Here is a 24,343-nt window from a genome sequence, read left to right as displayed (position 1 = left end):
AAACAGTATGGTACTGGCATAAAAGCAGACAGGTGACTCAATGGAATGGAATCCAAGACCCAGATGTAAATCTACATATCTATAGCTAGGGACACTTGATCTTTGACAAAGAAGCCAAACTTATTCAATGGAAAAAAAAAAGCTTCTTCACCGAATGGTGCTGGCATAACTGGATGGCAGCATGTAGAAGAATACAAACGGGTTCTTGTCTATCATCATGCACAAAACAAACAGCCTTGGCCCTCCACATATGTGTGACAGGTGTGTAGCCTGGTCTACTTGTGGGACTCCTAGCCGTGGAAGTGGATGCTGTCCCTAAGTCTTTGGCTGACTCTTGGGTACCTCTTCCTCATACGTGTCTCCTTGCCTAGACTTAATACAAGGGGAGGAGCTTAGTCGTACTGCAGTTTGATATGTCATGCTTTGTTGATGCCCACGGGAAGCCTGCCCCTTTCCAAATAGAAACAGAGGAGGATGGGTGGGGTGAGAGTGGGGGGTGTGTAGGTAGGGGGAGGGAGTGGGGGAAGAGGAGGGAGGGGAAATTTTGTCCAGGATGTAAAATAAACAAACAAACAAATAAATAAATTTGATAAAAATATACTTTAAAAAAGGAAATCATATGTATTCCCTGTCATTCTATTACATCTTGAAAAGGGAAACCATTATCATTAAATCGTATTGCAGAAAAGCACATCTTTGAATGAGAGGAAAGTGATGTTAGCTAAACAGGTTCTACATGTTTGGTTAAGACAGATAATTTCAGAGAATTCTTCTCTTCCCTAACCACAGGTTGGGGCTACAGTGTGATTACTGAATGTAAGCATGCTGAGAAGTTTGGGATAAACAGCTGTGGCTCACTCTGGTATCCTTGTGTGTCGTAGGAGACAGGAGATTGGTCAAATCTGATGCACTTAGTTTGGGATCTGGTGAGTGGTGGCGAAGACGTGTGGAGGCAGCTGGGTCTCCAGTTCTAGCACTGGAGGGAGATCTCAACTGGGGCAGGAGGTTATGGGTCACCAGCAGAGCCAGTAGGTAGAAGTCCACTGGGAGGGAAAGCCTATAGAGAAAGTCTGGAGTCAGGGAAGGCAAAGATGCTGGAGGGATCCCCAGCAGTCAGGCAGAGGGAAAAGACAACCCCAGTTTTAGAAAACAAACTAGCATCTCGATGGAGAGAGACGTGCACATTTAGCACGGACGGCCCCTTTGTGTGGTTGACTGTCTCCTAGTCACTGGCTGTCATTGCCCTCCCTCTTCCCCGAAGCAGCGAGAAGACATGCAGGCCTCAGAGACCGAGGGCCTGAAGTTTAGTCCGAGTGGGAGATTGCCTGAGAGCACAGCCACCAGCCCTTCTCAGTCTAATTGATGATGAAAAACTGATGAAGCACAGGCCGCATAATAAGCTGACAGTAAGGCCTGATCAGAAAGCACTGTGCGGTACCCTGCCACACACACAGTTAGGGTCTCAATAGCAGCTTGATGTGTTTTCTTTTTTCCATGACTGTTAAAAAAAAAAAATTCCTGGAAGATATTGTAAACTGGCTGGAGCTCCTTATTTATACAACTCGTTTTTGAATTTCATTTCTATTTCATTTTTTTTTCGCCATCTGAGATTGAATAACTCGGAGGTTAGACTCTCACTGCTCTTTATGTGGGAATGGGAGCGTTGAAACTATGCCTCTGCTCAAGGTTTTGGCGGCTGTGGGTGCTTGCCTTTCCCTGGTAATGAATTTATGAAGAGGAACGATGGGTCTTTGTTATGACGGCCGCTCTCCTCAGCAGATGCCGTTATACACGGAGAGCGAATTCGCTCTTCTTTAAAGCGAAGTCATGAGCTGGAAGACCGAGTTATCTGGTCTGGCTCAGAAGCCTTTCTCAGTCCGCAGGTCGGCTGATAACACAGTGAAGGAAGGCTACCTATGCTGTGCTCTGAGAAGCCAGAAAATGCACAGCATGCTGGAAGATTTGGAAACAGGGAGAATGTTAAGGAGAATAACTTTTACTACTACACCAAATAAGATATCATTTATAGTATGACTGGCATAAGCCAATAGAACAGGGTAACCTCGTCTACTGCGTGTGATGGTTAATCTCCACTGCCAATCTGATGAGCTCTCGAATCATCTAGAAGATGAATTTCTGGCCGTGTCTCTGAGGGGTTATCTGTACTAATGGAGGTGGGAAAGTCTGCCCACTAGGGGCAGCTCTGTTCCCTGGCTGGGATCCTGGGCTACGGCAGTGGAGAAAGCAAGCCAAGCTGTAGCCTGCGTTATTTCTTCTCCTTCTCCTGATGGTAGCTAAATGATGACCAGCTGCTTCAAAGCCCTTCTGCCTTGACTTTGTTCCCGAGCCACAAGCTCAGATAAAGTCTTTTCTTTTAAGCTGCTTTTGTTAGCGTGTTTCAGGACAGCAACAGGAGAAGAAACCGAGACACTATACAAACAAGAAGTGTGTACTCAGAAGATAAAATAGGCTTAAATCAGAAGGCTCTTGGCTTCTGGCCTCCAAATCACTACCTCTCTGGACAGCCAAGCAGGAATAATTGTAAATAAATAGATCGGGGTCCATGGATCTTTCATCAGGGTATTTAACTGTCCTGAGCCTCTGTTTCCTGAAACATTTCCTGAAATGTCCTCCATAGGGTCACATTCTCGATACTTGTTCTCCCTTGATGACACTGTTCTGGGAGTCTGTGAAGTCATTTGGAAGTGGGCCCTGGGTGGAGGAAGTAGATCACTGGGAGTGGCCTTTGAAGTTTATACCCGACCCTTACTCCCATGCTTGCCCTTTGCCTCCTGAGCACATTGTGAGTAGACTCTGTCCCATGAACTCGGTCCGCCATGAACTGAACTGCTTAGCCATGACCTCCCTGATGTCATGGATCACAGCCATGTTCCAAAATACGTTACTTATTTAAACCCTTAAGTTGCTTGTGTTGTGAATTATAGTCTCGATGGCAGAAAAACAATGAATACAAATAATGGCACTTGGGTAAACATCCGAATTTACCTCTGGCCTTAGGAATTTCCTGTTTCTAGTCCAGGAGGAGCACCTTAAGTGACACTGGTTTGGTGGGGGGTGTGGATGTGAGATCCAGCTTCTCCACAGCGTCTGAAAGCAGTAGGGCCATGGAGATGTGTGTGTGTGGGGGGGGGGGGACACGGGGACGTGAGTACTGGGGAAACAGGAGAACTACAAACGGCCACGGCAGGGGAAGTGTGGTTCATTTCTGTGCTGCGGAGAAAGTGGCCTGTAGCAGTTTCCACATTTAGAGGCTGCATTCGTGGATCTGGAGGATGTAAAAAGGACTAAGTGACATTTTAAATGCCGAAGTGGATAGCACCACCTCTCCCTTAAAAGCTTCTAAAGTATGTGTGCTATCGAGGCATTTAAGAGGCTAGAACTTTTATTACGAATCAAATTCTGCGGCGGTCAAATGATACAAACACGAGAGAGTTTCTCCTTCGTAAGGCAGCAACCTGGAGACCCTGTGGACGGAGTGGAGAGCAGACGGCCGCTGGAGGAGCTCTTTGGGAAGTCTGGTCTGGCTGTGGTGTGGAAGGATTGCAAGGCAGCTTGTCAGTTGGGAAACTGATACCAAAGTTCAAGGAAGCCTGAGGCTGGATCTGAACTGGGGCCCCAAGTTTCTGGGGTAGTGCAGAAGGGTCAAAATTGGAAAAAGAGTATATGTTCCTCGGTAGAAATGGGTCAGGACAAAAGGGAAGGGAAAGGAGAAGGAGGGGGTTTAGAATGTTTAATTAGTGAATGTAAATGGGGTAGAGCATGAATTCTACTTGGTATTAATAATAAAACCCAGAGTCAGGATATAGGGGTTAATGCTGAAGATCAGAGAAGCAGAGAGAGCAGCCACTAGAGTTCTTTTACCTCTACCAACACTCAGACCAAAGGGGTGATCTTGTCCTCAGACTTCCTGGTCAGACTGTAATTGTCTCCACCAAACCTCAGACTGCACTGAGCTCCTGTCTCCTCCTGCCTTATATTCCTCTTTCTACCCAGCCTCCCTAGTGCTGGGATTAAAGGCGTGGGATCCCAAGTGCTGGGATCACCTTTTTGTGAGCTTTGTATCTCTTTTAGACAGATTCAATTCAACCTTGTGTAGCCCAGGGTGGCCTTGGACTAACAGATCCCTTTGCCTCTGTCTCACAAATCCTGGGATTAAAGGTGTGTGCCACTCCCTGGCCCCTAGTGGCTTAGCTCTGCACTCTGATCTTTAGGCAAGCTTTATTTGTTAAACAAAATATCACTACAATAGGAAATACCTTAACCAGGATAAACCTCACCACAGAAGGCTTTGGTATTAGGGCTTCACTCTAGTTTGGATCTGGAACATTCACCAAAGGCTCATGTATCCTGGTCATTAACCAGAGGGCTTAGCAGTAGGTCTTTACATTATTAAGGCTGTGCCCCTTGAAGGGGATGATGATGGTGGTCCTTTCTCTTCACTCTCCTTTGGCTGCCTGGCCATGAGGTAAGTGGTTTAGTTTTGCTCTGTGACCGACTCCTGCTAGAACATATACCACCTAACCACAGCAACAGGACCAATTGATCGTGGACTGAAGATGGGAAACCAATAGCCAATAGCCAAAATAAACTCATTTTCTTTCTAAATTGATCACTTCAGATATTTGTCATAGCCATGGATAGGGCTCTTCCAGTGACTGAGAATTTTGGGGAAAAAAATGCTACAGTATTAGAGGCATGCAAAATTGAGTTGTAGAGTTAAACAATTTAATAATGACGATGCGATTGGGGCATAGTGTGTAAATACGAAGATTCATTTGGACCAGAATACAAAGTTTGCTTGTTTGAGCTGCTGAGTCTTGGGCTAGAGAATGCATGAAGACATCCTTGTATAAATGAGGAGAAGCAGAGCAACAGAAATAGCAACGGCTACATTTTGCAGGCACTATGTATCAGGCACTGTTCTATGAGCCCTTGTGTAACATGTAAACTGACCCCACGTGCAACACGTAAGTTGATCCCACCACCATATATGGAGCATGAACAATGAACATCTCCAGGCAGATACACTGAATTATAGGTAACGTTTCTAATAGATTTGAATTCCCTTTTTAAACCCGATTCCAAATACTGTGACTGCCTCCATGTTCTCCAATTGAACACGAAGATGTTGAGGCTCACAGACCCCTTCAGGCCACATGACTAGGGAATGCTTGGCTTGGGAATCTTGAGGCTGGCTCCGGCTATTCTGCAAGCCACTGTCCTCCCTCACTGGTGGTGTTTTCCATGGAGCCTGTTGGAATGCATGGATGTGACCACATTTGGGCAGGTGCTAAGTCACAGGGTGAGCATCCTGAGAGAAGAGAGAAGAAGAGTTGATATTTTATTCACATATTAATCCTATCAGGTCTCAAGCAGTCCACCAAAGAGTTAAAGAAACAGACAAAACAGAAGCCCAAGTTAGGATTCTCTGAAACATGTGACTCGGGGTGCAGGGCTCTGTTTGCTTACATTCAACTAAATATTTAGTCATCCCATATGGCTGTATCTAAACCCTATCTCTCTGCCGGGTTATTTTATTACAGAAACTGGGAAACCCAACCTTTTCTTTTCTCATGGATATTACACTCTGCTCTTTCCCCGCTACAAGCACCTAGAGACTCAAGTATCAGGGGAAGTCTTTTCATTTAAGTAAGTAGTGAGGGATAAAAGGGCATGTGCTGAAGAACTAGCTAAATCCAGTGTGGATAAGAAAATGATACTTCAAAAGTGGTTTCATCTAATATGAGGATTGGGCTCTGGCCAGTTTTCACACCTCACCACCTTGACTGTATTGTATTTCTAGAAGGTAGGGACTATTAAACATGGCTAGTGATTGATTGCATCTCAGCTTTCAGGTCTTACATGGGATAGACCTTTAAAAGGGGGGAATTTTATTCCTCTAAAGCACATTAACAGAACTTTCTTATTATTTCAAAAAAAAAAAAACCCAATGCCCCGGATTTACCATATTTAATCCAAATTTGATCCAAAAGTGAAATTCCTCTCTTGGCAGAATCATCAATAATTTATTGCATCTCAGACTTTTCTTCCAAAGGCAAATANTATATATATGCTACAAGAATTCTGGCTGGCACGTTATAAAATAAAGCTGACACATGAACTGTATGAGGTTTTACCAATTCTATACCCATTCAGATATACCCATGTGAATCAGCATAGCTTCCTTTCACAGCCACTCTCTGAAGATGAGTGTGTGTGTGTGTGTGTGTGCCAACGAGCATCCAAAGAGACAAGAGCCATGCAAATGCTCCCCTAGGGTGGCTGTGGCAGTTGTCTGGCTTCCCCCTCTTCCCCAATCAGGACATTCAGGGGCTCATTCTGACCCCCTCCTCACTTTCATAGAAGCGGAATCGAGTCTGTCAACTCAGTAGATTGCTCTCTTTAAATTTTCTTTAATTTGTCGCAACACTTTTAAAAACCTGAGGCCCAAATATCAGGTGTTCAATCAGTTTTAATAGGCTGCCCATCATCACTTGTTCAAATAATTCTCACTTAATTGCTCTCTCTGTAGATGATTATGAAGATGATACAACCGTAAAAGTCATGATTAAAAACAGGAGGCATTTTATTGTTTTGTATTTTTCAAATCACAATTAGAAACAGTTTCTTTTGCTGTCTGAGCCATCCTTGGCATTATTACACTTGTTTTAAAGCTGAGAAGAGAATTTCAGAACATTTCAGTAACACACCCAGAACTGTCTCCCAACTGTCTTTTGGAATCCAGGACGCTTTACTACAGTGTCTTAATGCTTTCCTGTGCGGGGTAAATGAGGATCCCCGCCTCTGGTCAGCTAGGCTGTCCTGCTGCCTTCTGCGTCTACTGCTCCAGCCACACAAGGCTGCTACTCTCAGCCTCTTCAATTACAGGTCTCTTCCTGTCCATTCAGAACTAACGTCAATAATGGCTTCGCCGCTGCTAGCTTCCAAGTCTTTCTCCACGTCACACTGATCCCCTCCCTCAATACCGATCTTAACTATAAATAACCCGGCGATTAAACACTCTTCAAGTATCCCACTGAGTGTGGCTCCATTTTCCTGCAAGTGACCCCAGAGCAACAAAACCTCTGCCTCTTTTCTCTGGCTCACCAGATGGAATTGAGCCTAAATGCCACTCAGACTGGACATTAGACAGACTGACCCATGCTTTGAATGCAGGAGTACACAAGGCACCTTTGTTGGGACTAGGAAAGATGAGTTCCCTAAGGCAGAACCATACAGAAGTTTGGAGCAGGCCCTTCAGTTTAGGATTATCAGCAAAACTTATCTATTCTGATGTACAGACAAATTTTGTTATTTATCTACTTATGTTTATGTCAAATAGAGCTTATTTCCTCATGCTTAATAAGAAAAGTTCCATCCATTCAACCCAGCATCCAGGTAGGTGTATATCCTAAGAAGTAGGGAAATGTAAATGTATATCAAGAAATAAACGTAGAGAAGAGAATACGGAAAGCTTCTGTTTTGAAATCATCCACCAAAGGATTTTAATAGACCCAAAGGACAGGAAGGAGATGGCATCTTTTAATTTCTCACAGAGGACCAAGGTTCAGGTCCACAGGGCTGCTCACAACCGTTCTTTTTTTTTAAAATATATTTATTTATTTATTGAAGATTTCTGTCTCCTCCCCGCCACTGCCTCCCATTTCCTTCCCCCTCCCCCAAACAAGTCCCACTCCCTCATCAGCTCAAAGATCAATCAGGGTCCCTGCCCTGTGGGGAGTCCAAGGACCATCCACCTCCATCCAGGTCTAGTAAGGTGAGCATCCAAACTGCCTAGGATCCCACAAAGCCAGTACTGCAGTAGGATCAAAAACCCATTGCCATTGTTCTTGAGTTCTCAGTAGTCCTCATTGTCCACTATGTTCACCCACACACTGAGAGAATGGGGATGTTCTATTGGGAACTCACCAGGGCCAGCTGGCCTGGGTCTGAAAAAGCCTGGGATAAAACCGGACTCACAACCATTCTTAACTCCAGTACAGGGGATCTAATATTCTTTTGTGACCTCTGTAGGCACCAGGCATGTATATGGTACATATACATACAGGCAGGCAAAGCAACTCATTCTTAATATAGAAATCAACGAGACCTGGTGTTCATGCCTATGGAGCCTCTCTCGGATACACTTCCTGTGATCTTAGTGGTTACGGATTCCCAGAACTCCTATGGTGAAATCTAATTCCCTAAAGGGACAGTGTTAAGAGATTGGCATTTTGGAAGCAATGATTTCACAGAGGAAGAGCCCTCAAAAGTGGGATTAGAGTCCTTATAAAACAAAGCCTTACCCCGTCCACTGTGAGAAGACTATCTATAAACAGGACTGAGTTCCCCCTGGTGACCCCTAAGGTCCTCCTGCTCGTAGTTGAGTCTTTGGTATCATGTTATAGCAGTCTGAACAAACTCAGCATCCACCTCCATCCTAAGCCAGTCTTCTTCAGCCTCTCCTCCAGCCATCCTGGGATGTTCGTCCACATTTGTCAAAATTCCCCATTCCCCATCTGAGAAGTCACTCTTCCGTTTACACCGTGCCCCCTTGCATCTTGCATACAGTCTCATCTTGGTTTTAATAATAAATAAAACACAGTTCCAACCCTCAAGAGTTTACATCCCACTGAGAAAAGCAGGTGAGTAAGTCAGCTATACAGACCCTGTCTAAACGGATTGAGATACACGGAGACAGCATTTCACATTGCTTTAGAGAGAAGGGAAGGCCTTCCACAGGAGGCTACATCTAAGGTAAGCTGAAGAGGATGGATAGGAGTAACCCAAGAAAAGGGGAGTATATTTAGGATGACTGGAGATTAGGGGAAGCGTGCTCACATCTGTATGTGCGCGCACTGTTCCTTGCTGGAAGAGGGGCGGGGAAGATAAAAGGAGCTTGCTGTATTGAAAAATTTGTACTTTATCCTGTGAATGCTGGGGAACACGAGGAAAAGTCCTGGACCTTTGGTCTCTCCTTAGGCTGTAGAGAGCCACAGTGGAGTCTGTCCCAAAGGTGGAGAGACAAACAATTCAGACAAGAGACGAGCTTTGGGACATAATGCGCCTTGAGTTCCCAGATAATCTAAGGCCTCAGAGATAACAAAGCATTCTTCCTTGGAATCTTCTCTTTATCTTAATAATCCTGCTAGAGCCACTAAAAATTCCATGGGCTTCTTGGAATTGCCTGGTGAGACTGTGCCGGAGCCCTTCTGGGCTGCTCAACATTCCTTGGTCACTCCTTGTTTTTCAAAAGATTTTCATTTTCCTTTTTGCAGCTCCCCGCGCCCCTGCCAATCTCACCTGACCTTTATCTTCTAAAGCCTGACTCTCCTGCAGACGGCTTCCTTGGATTGTTTTAGCTGACAGATGTGATCTGAGTTGCCTGCCATTGCCGGGCAATAAAGGGATCAGAACACCCAATCTCTCCATCCCTTTAAGAGGGGGGTGATAAAATAAATATTGGGGGAGGTGGTGATGAGAAGACCATGCCTACTCCTGCGTTCCATCTGCACGCACTCGAGTGTCTCTTGAGAAATCTTAGAGGCCCTGGAAATTTGTACCTAAGACTATTATTTCTTAACTTGCGATTTCATGCAGTCCAAGTTGTACATGGCCAGATTGTCTGGGGTGGGGGGAACGAGAATTTTGAATTTTCAATTTTCAGTGCTAGGTCTTTAAAGGCAGGACAGTATGTGAGACAATAGGAAGCGGTCTGAACTTGTTTAGCTGAGTTTGAATTTTTTCCACTACTCAAGTATAGTGTTTGACTGGACTTGCCCTTGCTCACCAACAATGAGTGTGAGGGGACTCCAAGGGCGTAGCTATGCTTTCTTCTCCCTCAGTCTTCCAGTAGCATTTAATGAGATGGGTCACTCATCCCTCCCAGAGGCACCGTCCCCTCTCAACCTTCTTTTCTGCATGTCTTCTTTGGCTTTCTCCCAGAATCCTTTGGCAGTTTCTCCTCTTTCTTACAGTGAAGATGTCGGTGACCTCCACTTTCAGTCTTTATTGTCCAGATCTTTCTTCCAAGTCCTTTCAAAGGGACCTCACTTGACCTTTCTGTGAGTGTGATGCACAGTTAGCTCAAACTGAACACACGTGTGGTAGATGGGCTGATGGATGGCTGGTGATTCACTTCCTCCATTGTGTTCTCCAAGACAATGGAGAAAAGGTGCAGAACCCAGTCCGGAATGCTCCCACCTGCAGCCTCCCATGGCACTGTAAATCAGATGAAGATGAAAGGGAACAAGAAATAAGATTTCCTTCAGCTGCTGGTAGCACCTCTGATGATTTCTGTGCTTCCAGGAATTTCTATGATGACACTTTAGGTAGCATCAGTAACAGGGATTGTACCTACAGTAGAGAGAGCTCTGATAGCGGAGTAGAAATGGATGGGTCCAGCCCATTAGTGGGAGTAGCTTTTTCCTTGACCTCAATGTACTGCCTCATTCCCGTTCACGCTCTAAGTGTAAGATACATTTACAAGGGTCAACCATTTTTCTAGGCACAATCCATACAGAACCCAAGCCCATCACACCTTTGTAACTCTAGAAATGCTTCAATCATTTCTCCTCTAGCCACAAGAAATAAATGAATATGTAACAATACAAAGAACTTGGATTATAATTGTCTTTATACAACATAACTTAGTCAAGTCTGTGCCATGTAAAGACAAACATAATCTGTGACTTTTTAAATGCATAAGTCCCAACAAAGTGAGAAGTACCAGCAAAACTGTAATGCAACCTTCATAACAGATCTGTGTAACTACTGCCTGTGACAGATTCACCTTTGGTAAAAGCACAGAGAGTAGCTTGTACGCAAACACAAAACAAAACAAACAAACAATCCTGGACACTGGTTAATGCAATACCCTGAACAGAACTCGTAATCCCTGTCCCATCTTCCATTCCTCCCACTTCTTCCTTAATTCATGAAATGACATCATGATCACCAGAGACCAGGTCATTTCCTTGAATGACGCATTGGCGGCCCCTCTCAGGTCGTTCATTTCAAAGAGTGCCAAATTCATTCAAACCCACTCTCTGGTTCCATCTAGTTCAAGTTACTATGAGAACTTTTTTCTTGGATTCAAAACAAAAACATACCTACTTATCATGCCCGCATGGTTTTGAGTTGTAGAGAACCTGCCCTGCTTCTCTATCTCATTTTCTGCCTCCCACCCCTTGCTTAGTGTGGCAGATTGCAGTCATGTAGCCTCAGAACTTTTAATTGCACCTTGCTGCACTCCAGACAAGGAACCAACAGCAGAATGAGAGATAACACCAAGGTCCCATCACGGGTGAAGACTCATGAAAACTTCAACTGTGAAGAACTCTGTACAGCCTGCAGGCAACTCAACGGGTCAGCTAGACTCCTTTCCACAGCAGTCCTTTCTGCTGATATATCCTTAGGAGTGGGGGTGTGGGCCTTGCAAATCTAGTAAGTTTTAATGACTTCCTGAGACTTGTGAGTTGTTTGTTTCTTGGGTCTTAAGCATCTCTCTAAAAAATCTTGAGTTTTAATTAGCTTCTTTGGAGAAGTTCCACCCACATTCCCTCTTGGGTGGAGCATTTTCTTTGGCAGAAACCATTTTATATCACTCACCTCTGTCTGTCCCTGTCCTGTCTTCTTTGGTAACACCATCTCACGCTGACAGTAAGCTCACACAGTTCACATCTTTATGCAGATTCTGTCTCATGGATGGCCTGACATGAAATTGCCTCTTCCTTCGGAATTCTTCCTATATCTTTGGAAGTGTTACAGAGTTGCTTTCAGGCTTTTGTGTCACCATTTTAGAGATCTGTTGGCTACATATGCAAAATGGGAATAAAAATTACCTTATAGAGGTGTTGTAAAAAATCCATTAAATAACAGCATAATGCTGATCCGTGATAGGTATCCAGTAATAACATTGTTCTCATAGTAAAACACTACCAGCAATACTATTAAATTAATATTTTTATTTAGGTGTTTACCTAAGGCAGAAGTGAACAAAATGAAAGTAAGTGTGAGGGATAAAAACACCATTGTGCCTATGTTTTAGCAAGCATTTGTAATTGCGCTAAGCACTGAGAATCTTGGAGTTCACTATTTCTAAAGGCCTCAGTACTCAGAATAGATCTGTGTCTGTCTGTATATGTAGTGTATTGGGACTCCAGAGGCAAATAACATTGAATTCCTGACCCAAATGTGTTTTATGAGTGTTTTCCTGATATCATAGTAGGGCCATTTATGACTGTTGAAAAATAGAATGCCAAGACTCATTTCGTAGGACGAGAGGCTCCAAAAGGGTTATAAAAAGGCAATCACTCTGCGCAGCACGCTTTCTGGACATTGATTCTGCTAAGAAATTGGCATCGCTCCTGGCCTCCCTTCCCAGGTCATCTTCATTTGCCTTGTTCCCTGAGTTGCTGTGAGATACAAAAACAGGCGCGCTTTGATGGCAACAGCTTTTGCTACTGAAAGAGCCCATTCCTTAAACCCTCGAAAATTTAAAGGGGAATAAAGCTGCCTAGGGAGGGTTTTGCCTTTGGACACCCCTAGCGTTGACGACACACCAGGCTTGACCTCTGGCTGCCATCAGTTTTCACTTGGCTTTATGCGTCACTCTGGAAGCAAGGGACAAAGAAATCTGCGCCTTAGAAAAAAGTAGAAATGTGTTCTAAAGAAGAGCCCCAAGCAAAGGCCAGAGTCAGGCTCAGGCTCCTCCTACCTTACCCTGCATCACGCACGCCACCGCTCTCAAAGAAGATGGTTACCGCCAATACAGAACTGCAAGTGCATTTTCTTCCCAAGCCTGCTGCCCTCTGTGTCCACCGCGTTCTTTCTCCAGAGGCCACGGAGAGAAAAATCTTGCTCTCAGTCAGTGGGTGCCACTTTTTATCTATCACGCCAATATGAAGGAAAAAAAGAAAACATTCAAAAAGTTGTGCAAGAAGACGATTGTCCAAGGCTTCTTTTCTGGAACATTAGACGTACGAGATGCCAATGAATATCCTGAGAAAGAGGTTCTGTGGTCGAGGAGGATTGAGAAATGCTGCTTTAGTCTCTTTTCTGCAGGAATTCTCAGAGCCTTTTTTTCTACTCAAGTGCGTTGTAAATCTTTAGACCAGGAAGTGGAACAAAGAAATTCTGATAGAGATCCACCAGTATCTTATGGGAATAAGAAGGGAAACAATATAAACTAAACAAAATTCCTATACTCGATCAAGTGTTGCCTACTGCTGAGATAATCTCATATGCAGGCTATAGAACCTTAGTGATTGAACCCCAAAAAGGACATTTAGCACACAGATGGCTGTGGAAGTCCACTAGGAAAATACCCAGCAGGCAGAGAGAGCCCATGTTTCCCCCCCCCACCCTCCCTGGTCACATGACATAAGCAGTATGTTCTCCTCACTAAAGTGTGTTTGCTCTCCTGCTTTGACATGGATGCACATTTGCCTTTTGCCTACTTTGGAAGCTACTTAGATCTAGACGCAGATGTCAGCCCCGGGTCTCCCTATCTCTGTAATCCTGAACAATTAATTACCTCAGCGTCATCTGCGCTTCAGATGAATAGTCATGAGACCTGGAGAGCGTGTCAGCAAAGCGGCAGCACAAAGTTCCTGAAACACAATACATTCAGCTACTCCTAGCGCCACTGCTCTTGTTTTCATTGGGTCTGAAAGTCGGAACAGACTTACAGATCTGTGCCCCATTCATCATCGTTTATATTATAGCTTCTGTTTGAAATTCTGCTGAAATCCAATTTGCTTTAATTAACTCCAAGGCTCTGAAAGACATCGTGTTCTGATGGGGATAGACACCAAATGAGTCAACCACAGATCTTGTCCCGGATTGTAAATTCCCGGTCAGATGCTAGGCATAGGGTGTAGTTGCATGAAGAAGACAGAAAGATAAGCACAAAAGATGTGGAATTCAGTAGCCACCAAATAAGAGATTCGCACAACGCTCTGTGGAAGAAATTATCATTTCCCGCTGACTGATAAAAGTCTCACAAAAGGGGTAACATTAAATCAGATGTATAGGTCATTAATGGGCGAAGTTAGTATGGGTAAGAATGAAAAATGAAATATGAGACCAAAAAGAAAAAAAAATGACAACAGTGTATCAGAAAAAACCAGTTCACTATCAATTTCTACCTGTATGCCAAACTATGCAACTCAAAAAAAAAATCATAACAGATGTCCTTTAAATACATGGCTGAACTGAAAGAAAACAAGAAATAAAGGGAACCCCCCAAAAAACAAACAAAAACAAAGACCCAAGCCCCAGTAGTAAGTTTCTTGATCCTGGAACTAACCAAGTTTCTGAATTCTAATTACATTTGTGGACAAAGAATTAGGCACCAAGGACTGGAGGGTTGAGGTGGGTGGATACAGAGCCAGTATCTACTTGAGAAACTTGGTTCATCCTAGGGCTAGAAAAATAGCGCGAATCTGTCTACTATTATAGAAACATACAAACTCATTTGCTTGTCAGGCTGATCCCAAGAACAAAGCCTTCATTTCTGCGGGCATATTTCCCCAAGGCCCGTTATCCTTGCTATCGATGCTATGTGAGAGATCTGGAAAACTAAAATCTGAGCGTGTATCCTACAAGGACTTATTGACAGCTATTATTGTGAGAGAACCGGACATATATAAGCACTAATTCATCCTGGCACACAGGCTCTTCAAATGAAGATAGGAAATGTTTCTCAAAGCTAATGTCACACCAAAGACTGTAGTCTGTGAAGGAATAATCTCTAGAGAGGTAGCAGACCAATGAGCCCCAGAAACATACCTCCAAGGATTTCAGAAACTATAAGATGAACATATTTAGTATGACATACAGATAATGTTTGAGATGTTTATGGACTTAAGCACATACATTGAGAGGACAAAATATTATTAAAAAGACTCTGTGAAAAGAATGTGTGAAAAAAACTAAGATGCTTTTATATTAAAATCTGTAGAGTGTAATAGTCTAAAAAATGAAGAAACAATTAGTGAAGTAGAAACAAGACCTGATATGCAGTACAGAGAAATACATTTTAATTAAGACTTCTGGAAAATGTAGTTTTTAAAATTATAAATACATGAACAGAAATTGAAGGAAAGGAGGGGCTTGAAAGTGGGTAGCTAAAATTCTTACAGTTGTCTACATTTTCACTTTGATGTCTAAAACACAACCCAACATTCAGGACAGTTTCAGTAGCTTCTTATCCAAGCCCTCTAATTCTGTTCTTAGCCCTGCACTTCTCAGAACATTTGAAATTTATAAAGTGAAAGCCAGGGGCTCAGGAGACGGCTTAGTGGTTAAGAGAGCTTGCTGACCTTCCAGAAGACCTGAGTTTGAACCCAGGACGCACATTGGGTAGCTCACAGTCACCTGTAACTCCTGCTCTAAGGGATCCACCATCCTCTTTTGGCCTCTGTGGGAACCTATGTGAGTATGTGCATCTCTGTCTATGTAAGAATTCAATTTTTAAAAAAGCTTCTGGAGAAGTTAGTTGTAAAACAACATTGCAGGAGATGCAGAATGGGTACTGGGAGCTTAAAATGTGCAAATAACCTTAAAATGAACAAAACACAGGAAATATTAATGTATCCCAAGGACAACTCTCTGTTTGGTATGAAAATGTGGAAAAGGGGAAGCACTTTCATGACAGACACCAAAACAAATGTAAGATTAAGAAGTAACCAAATACCAAAATAGGGATAGAAAAGGTTGTGGCCCATATGTAAATGTGAGCTGGGAATATTAGCTATGAATTTTAAAGATTGATTTAATTGTATGTTTCTTTTACACCCCTACACAGATGAATTTCAGTTAGATGTAAAACTCGTAACATCTATGTACATTTTTAGGCTTGGCAAACTCCATACACCCATTTTGGATAGATTCCAGAGACAGTGGGTGGAAAACACATAGGGCAGGAAGGATGCACACCAATATTCGGACACTGGTGACTCCCGGGAAGAGTGGGACGGGACTAAGAGGAATCACAATTCTAGCTGCAATTTCCAACCTCATTTTAGGAAAAACCCAATACAATCCCAGCAAAAGTGAAGACACTGGGATGTCACACACACCCAGGGTTCACAGCGTTACTCTACCTCATCTCTAGGTATCTGAAAAATGACTCTCTCGGAAAGAAAGACAAAACAAAACCTAGGCTAAAAAAACTGGCATTTCTTCCAGAAACAGTAAAAAACTCTTGAAATACCTAAGCAGAAATCTAACTTGTAGAGCATTGACTCAGAAATCTGAGTGCCCTCTCCCCTGTCTCAGGACAGAACCCAGCACACCTCAATTCAAAGGAACCTCATCCTACATTGGTTCAAACCAGATCAGTCTTTCCAAGCCAGCACTGAAACAAAAGTGTTTGAGAAACTCTAAAGAGAGCAGCTCAACTGTTGGTTATGTGCACCTGCAAAGGCACCCAGAGACAGCACACAGCACTGTGCCATCTTTGGAAACAACCAGTTCCAGCTGGTGGTGTCTGGAGCTAGAAGAGCAGCTTCTCCATCAAAGTCATTTGAAGCTGTGCAGCGTCTTCACAGAGCACCGTAATCACGGCAGATGCAAAAGCACGTCCCGCTGCCAAATGCAATTTCTGAAGGGATATGTAAGGCTAGGGAGATAGCTCAGTGAGCAAAGGCGCTTACAGCCAAGCCTGAAGACCTGAGTTCAAACTCAAGAACCCACATGGTAGAAGGAGAGAACCAATTACAGCCAGTTTCCCTCTGACCTCCACATATGCACCATGGCTCATATTGCACCCCCACACACCACAAACTACACACACACACACACACACACATGTTTACATACACACATGTATGTATATATACATATAACCATTTGTAGAATCATAAAAATTCTGTGTATATTTGCATATCTTCATGCTATAGTTTATTAGTAATTTTTCTATAGAATTCAAAATCCCTTATTATGCTTTAGGTTTTTCAGTTTTTCTGTGTAGTATGTAATGGTTTTAACTCTGCCTCTGAGTGTGGGCTGAACCTCAGCAGGATTTTTTTCTAGTATCATTCTTTACTTAGCTCATATGCTGTATTCTAAATATTTCTTTCTTTTTAAAATTTATTTCATGTATGGACCTTTTCCTTGCCCTTAAATCAATGTGTCATGTGCATGCATTGCCCATGGTGGCCAGAAGAGGGCATCAGAGTCTCTGGAACTGGCGCTATAAACAATTGTTGACATATGTGCTGGGAATTGAACCTGGGTCCTCTGAAAGGAAAAACAGTGCTCTTAACTACCAAGTCATTTCTCCAGCCCTACGCATCTCTTGACTGTGCCTCGGTGGCTTAAAAGAATTCCCCAAAAACATTCCATCTCTGAAACTCAAGGTTAGTGATTTGATTGAATCAAATCCCATGCCAAATGTGAGCTGTTCTTTTAAAAAAAAAATCTTTGAAATTTTGCTTTCCAAGGCTCTCTGTGTAGATAAATGAACAAGAGTGCCAGAGCCATTATCTGGATAATTTAGCTCCTGCACAGTTTGTCCAAGATTGGACAACTGACACAGAAATGGGGATTTTTAAATGTTGAAGTATTTGTTGGAGCTCTGATACTAGAAGAATCCAGAAGGATAAGAAGTCTGTCCTTAAGGAATGGAAAGTTAAAGGGTATTTTTTGTTTGGAGGGAAAGGGGGATTGGAGGTTTTGTTTGTTTGTTTTAGGTTTTTTGAGACAGGGTTTCTCTTCGTAGCTTTGGAGCCTGTCCTGGAACTAGCTCTGAAGACCAGGTTGGCTCTTGAACTCACAGAGATCCACCTACCTCTGCCTCCCGAGTGCCAAGATTAAAGGCAGGTGCTACCACTACCCAGCTAAAGTTATTTATTTATTTATTTATTGCTTTTTTTTTCTTTTAATGAAGGGGTAATCGTAACTAAATACATATGAAAAACAATTTAAAAATAACTTGCACTGTAAGCTAATTAAAAAAAAGATAATCATACCTTTTAAATGAGTGGGAATGGAAAAGAACCTGTATCCTCTGACTACTTCATCACACGTCACGGAAGATGTCACCTGTCAGAACCTCTGTAACGTGTGTCACAGGGAACATAGTGGATATGCCACAGGGACTACGTGAACCATGTCTTGACATTTGCTTCTGAAAGAACCATACCTGACACAGCCCACACAATCACAGCTTTCATTTTACAGGACGAACAGGTCCTATAGATACAGTAGACTCTACAGCGTGGTGGTTGTAGTTAGTAAGGATGCATCATGCACTTGAATTCGAAACTTATCTAAGAACACAGATCTTAAATGTTCTCATCTAAAAATAAATAAGAAAAATGGTACCTAGGACACCGAGACAATGGACACAGAGAAAGCATCAGTGTAAGGCACTGCCACACAGTGAATCAGAAAGTTTGGAACACCAGTTTGCACCCACTTTAGAAATTAGTATAGCACTTCAAAAAGGTAGAACTGGGTCTACCAGATGACCTAGCTGTATCACTCCTGGGTGTGTACCCAAAGAATGGGAAGATAGAAGTTTGTTTATATTGTACAAATGGTGTTCTAACTGTGAATTTTCAGCTTTTGAAAATAACATTGCTCAATTTACTTCTTTTAAAAGGCTACTAAAATTGAAAAGGTCCCTGGGTGAAGGAAAGGTTTCCTCTGCCAGCTTTAGATAAGGACACCAGAGGTTGTGGGCTTCACCGCTTTAGGGGGCACCATTCTCATAGATTACATATAATGGTTCTCAACTTCCTAATGTGTGACCCTTTTTCCTGATGTTGTGGTGACTCTCCCCCAACAATAAGATTATTGTCCTTGCTATGTTATAACTGTAATTTTGCCACTGTTCTGAATCATAATGTAAATATTTTTGGAGATAGATTTGTCAAAGGGGTCTCAACCCATAGGTTGAGAACCACTGGTTATAATCTGAGAAGCCCAAACATCTGTGCTCTGTGGTGGCCTTAACAACACTTATATTAGATGAAAAAGACCTCTTGAAGGTAGCCTAACAAAGGATGCAAAGCCCACAAAGCTAGAAGGGGTAACAGACCAGATAAGCCTAAGTCAAAAGCTGACAAAGTCAGGTAAAGGAGCTATGGAGTTGGAGACAAGAGAAGGCTATTACTTCAGATGAGATAGCGTACTTACAGATTTTTTTATGGACAATACTCTTTTACACACACGCGCACACACACACAAATGATTATTTAGCTAATAAAAAATAGCTTTTTAGAAAAGGCAAACCATTAAAACTAAACAAGTAGTAAAAATAGATTGTGGCTTAAATATAAACCTTCTTAAAGATTTACCAAACACAGTTTCTTACTGGGTGATTGTCTATTTAACCACTTAGGAAAGTATGGAATTTATTAAGAATCCCGATCTTGATAGAGTTGGGTGTTATTGCCGAATTGCTTTAGTTCCAGTCTCCGTGAGTTCCTGCCAGATTTTCTGCAAGTTTATTTAAGGCAATAAATGGATTTTCTCCTTGTTCCCTTCTAGACTATCAGGATTTGCTTAGAACGGGTGCAGAGGACAGGCACTCACAGAGATGGCTGAGCAAATGCAGACGGTATCAATAAATAAATAAAAAAAATGGACTGAGACGCGGAAGGGAGCATCTGGCTTCCTGTCACAAATCACAGGTCCTTAGCATGAGTTTGTTAGTAGGTAAGTTGGGTCCTCCTGACTACTTGTGGGAACGGAGGCTGACATATGTTCATCCTCCATGTGTGCTATAATCCCAGACACACTGGACACTCTACATGGTCATCTTTATCTCCACAAGCCAAGAGAAGTGGCATCGTGTCCTCATTCACGAGTGAGGACATGGATAGTCAAATATATTAACTAACGTCTAAGTCACAAACAGTAAGAAATTAGGGTGAACATAGAGGCTGTCGCAGATCCAAACCTTTCAACTGCCATGTTGAAAGTCAGAAATGGTACACACAGGCAAAGCCCTTCCAGTGTCTCAGATTATACCGAGAGGCACAGCCTCGGGGGTTTGTTTCCGTACAGAACAGCCAAACTGGTCCCCATACCCTCTCACAGGATATAAAGCTATGGATGGCAGGAAGGTGAAACATTTGGTAAAGACTGTTTTGTTCTGCTTTTTCCTTGAGTCCAGACAACTAATATCAATATCAATCTTTCTTTTCTTTCTTTTTTTCTTTCTTCTTCTTCTTTCTTAGTGAAATGTTGGCAGACAAGTTGGCTAAAGCGCCAGACCTCTTTGTCATCCCAGCAGACACTAGAGATGAAAAAGTCTGCCTGGTTATCTTTGTCTGGCCTCTCTTGCATGAAAAATAGGGTATTCTTCAGGAAGAAAGGGCTTGGTCTAATTCTTATGTTAAAGAACCCTACATACAAAGTATTCTCTCAATGAAAGGGGAAACTTTTGGGATCTCAAAGTCTAGTTTGAAAAATAAGAATGGTGTTTATAAGAAAGAATGTGTGATGGACAGGTAGGGCATCGTTAAGATTATGAGTTCATCTCTCCTCCGTCAATAGTTCATTTTCTAATCACACAGAACGCATTGGAACGAATACACCTTAAGTGAACCTACTCAAGGTTTCACAGACTACATGCATTTTGCTTTCAACACAAGTTGGTATCTCTTCTTCTTTAGATTTTTCATTTGCCTTTGCCTTGTCTATCAGGAAGCTCAGAATCCTTGCCCAGGGCTGATGACAACAGTGTCCTGTAGCCTAAAATCTTCTTTTAAAATGTCCTTTATCCTAGTTTGTTCCTTACTACTAGCCCTTCTGTGCCCTTGGCTGTGAGCTTCTGTGAATATTGCTGGAGCCATAAAGTCAACAATGATTTCCTAAACAGCCTGAAGTTTCAGCCATGCCAGGGACAGGCCCGCACCGTGGCCTCGTCACCATGCATCTCTACATCTGGACCATCCAGCTTGTCTAGGACAGTGGAAGATGGTGGGAATGAGAAACGAGAGCACAGCATGCTGAATGCAGGTCGGAAGAAGCCTTCTGTTTCTTGCACATCTTCTTTCACCCTGAGAAGGCTGTACTCAGCTCACTGGTCCCAAGGAACATGACTACCTCAGCAGAGCTCCCCTGAAGTCTCTTGCCAGCTGACCTCCTGTGGGCTTGCAGAAATATGAATGATAACCAGCTACAATGGTTGTTTTAAGCCATTGAGTTTAGAGCTCCTTTTATGCAGTAGGTTAATCAGTTCAAGGTAAATGGAAATATTTATTAAATACATACTTATTAATGCCTAGTGAGAACATTTTTAATGAGTACATAAAAGACTTCCAGTTTTAGAAAAAGCATATTATTTCATAATCCTATATATTTACACATGCTCCTGTTGACCCAGTCTACTGGGTGACCTTTATCTTGTGAAAACATGGTCTCATTCAGAATTCTCTGTCTGCTCCAGTATCTCCTAGAAATGAACACTCTGCCCATCTTGTGCTAAACATGAACCTTGAACATATGTTCACCCCACCCCCCATCTCTCTGGAATTTCATGACACCTAAGTTCAAGCTCAGGGACTGTGTTTCATGTATCTTTGTAGCATGTTTCAAGGATATTTCAGATATTTAGAAATATGTATAACTGAATATGCTCTGAGATAGGAGTTTGGCCCACTCACTTGCTAAGAATATATTGCCAAGAAGATAACCGTGCAAGGAATTCTGGGTATGTTGTCACCACAAAACACAAAGCAGTGGCATTGCTAAGGAAACAAAGCACAGTATAGCACATAAAGTCAGTATCTGTGCCAATAATCTACAGGCCCATGCTTGCTCTTGGGTATCAAGATGAGAGTTGACGAACATGCTATATCTTGGCATCAAGCTAGCAGAAAAAAAAAACCTATTGCAGTATTCCTGAGCTCCAGTGAGAAAAGCAGAGTCCAGTGAGTTTACTCTCATTGGCTCCTAGAGGCCCCAATTACTTCCCTATTCCTAAAGATGAATAATGGGGGTTGATACACTTTCACTTTCAACATCATCCAACCAAATACCAGGGGAAATAGATGTGTAGTTCGCTGAAGTGGTAAATATGGGAAAAAAATTATCTGATGGACTAGTAAGTGCCATATATGGATAGAAAAAAATATTTATAGCTTATTGTGTATATGAAACTCAGAGTCTAAAACTAGGAAATTTGTTGAGAGAATCAGGAACACTAGTCACGAAACATGCTACATTATCTTGATAAATCATGGTAAAGCGGTCTCAGTTTCCAGGTGATGGTAAAGACAAGGGTTCCTTGGGGGTCCATATCTTATCTTAAATCAGTGCAGGATGCAATGATAAAGTCCTGTAATTCTGAGCTTCAGCACAACACCTCAACAAGCAAGGTGGTGCAGAAAACAGCAGTTCTCAGAGCTTGTCTCTGCTGAGGTTGTTTTGCATATATCATCAGTTAAGCATCAAAACTACATCAGGGCTGCTGATATTCTTCTGTGACTCGTGAGAATTAAGTCATAGTTCCCTACTCCGCCTCATACCCAGCTGAGGAGAAAAGCAAGTATACTGGATTACTATTAAACTGTGATTAAAAAAAAAAAAAGGTAGTTTGACCCATGTGGAACTCGTGTCTCTCCAGATGCAACTACAAACACAGAGAACAACAGAGTAGCGGAATGTGTTGTTCAAAGATTTAAAACCTATGTAAAGCCTATCTCCACTAATCAGATATACCCTCGCTGGGTCGGCTTTTGAGCTCTCTAGTTGCTTCTATGGCTAAACTTGTCTGCTTCCAGGTCAACTCAGTACTGCTTCAGAGGGTAGAGATTTAACCTGGGTCCTGTGTCTTAGTAATTGGTAGCCAGAGGTGCGATCAATATTCTACTTATTCAAATTATTTTGTGCATTCTTAGTTTCCATGTGACTTGTATAAGCATATTTAAGTTCATTTAAAATTTTCAACCAGGGTCATATGTTTATACCTTAATTTTGAGAAAACTGCAAAGCATAATTCTCCAAATTGTTAAGAGTTTTGGTGTGTCTGTTCACCCCCAGAAAAGATCTGACTAATCTCTTCTTGTCTATTCAGTGATCCACAGAATAAATTCTGGCTTCTTGTTGACATGTGTATTTTCCCACCCTCTTTAGTGAGGCTTTTGTTTCTTGTACAGTTGAACTAGCACTGTCCTCTCGCCCTTTGAGTGATGGGCTCCAATGTCATGCCATTTACGAGAGACTGTTTCCCTCCGTGCTTTTAAGATACCACTCATGGGCTGAAAGGGATCTGTCAGGTGCCCACCATTTGGTACATCATTTATCCTCTTCACTCTTCAGGTTTTTCAAGTAGTCTTCTTTGATGGTTCTGTGGATGGATTTATTCAGATTTCTTTTATTAGCGTCAGAGCTCACTTTAGTTAAAAGACTCTGCCTTAGTTAGGGTTCTATTGTTGTGATGAAACACTATGACCAAAAACAACTTGGTGGGTTGGGGGGGTAGCTGGCCATCAGGGGTAGTCAGGACAGAACTCAAAGAAAGAACTTGAAGGTGGGAACTGAAGCAGAGGCCATGGAGGGGTGCTGCTTGCTGGCTTGCTCCCTGTGGTTTGCTCAGCCTGCTTTCTTTACCAATTCAGGACCATGGGCTCATGGGGTGGTACCATCCAAGTGAGCTGTGGCCTTACACACCAATCATCAATCAATCGTCCCACAGACTTGTCTGCAGGCAATCTCAACTGAGGTTTCTCTTCCTTGATGACCCTAGCTTGGGTGCACTTGGGGAAAAAAAAAGATGCAGGACAATATCATTTCTTCTTTTACCTCTTTGAAGAGCTTATTCATCAATCTGGGTTGTTTCCAAATATGTAATTCAATTTTTATTTCAACCAAAGTGAATTATTCCCCATCTGCTGATTTCATTGGTTGTCTTAATGTCATTTTTTTCTCAAACTTTTGGCACGTAAATCCATTTTGAGAAGGAGTTTCATGACTCATGATAGGTTAGCTCTTACCAAAATGAGTTCTTAAATGCCAGAGGCCAACACAATAGACACTTCTATTCTTCTGCATCCACATTCAATATTAAGCTGTTTTTGGCATCCCTCTGCATGGCAAGTGAGAGGGCTGGGCTCCTCCATCTTGTCACTCTCTTCTTCTCTGAGCCCTTTGAGCACTTCCAAATTCAACCAGATGAAGCTCTAAACTTTAATATGAAGTGTAGCTTGGAGGCTGTGATAGTATCTACTTCACCATTATGAGTAGTACCCATATAACTATATGTAATAATTCTTTGTTGTCAACACTAATAATGGTTATGTAACTATTTGCAACTGGACTCACTGAGATTGTAGGTGGAGTGATGACATGTCATATTTGA

The sequence above is a fragment of the Alexandromys fortis genome, unplaced genomic scaffold, assembly GCF_014885135.2.
Source record: "Alexandromys fortis isolate MF-2015 unplaced genomic scaffold, M_Fortis_MF-2015_v1.1 scaffold_13, whole genome shotgun sequence".
In the NCBI taxonomy this organism is placed as follows: Eukaryota; Metazoa; Chordata; class Mammalia; order Rodentia; family Cricetidae; genus Alexandromys; species Alexandromys fortis.
Note: the sequence above shows the minus strand (reverse complement) of the source record.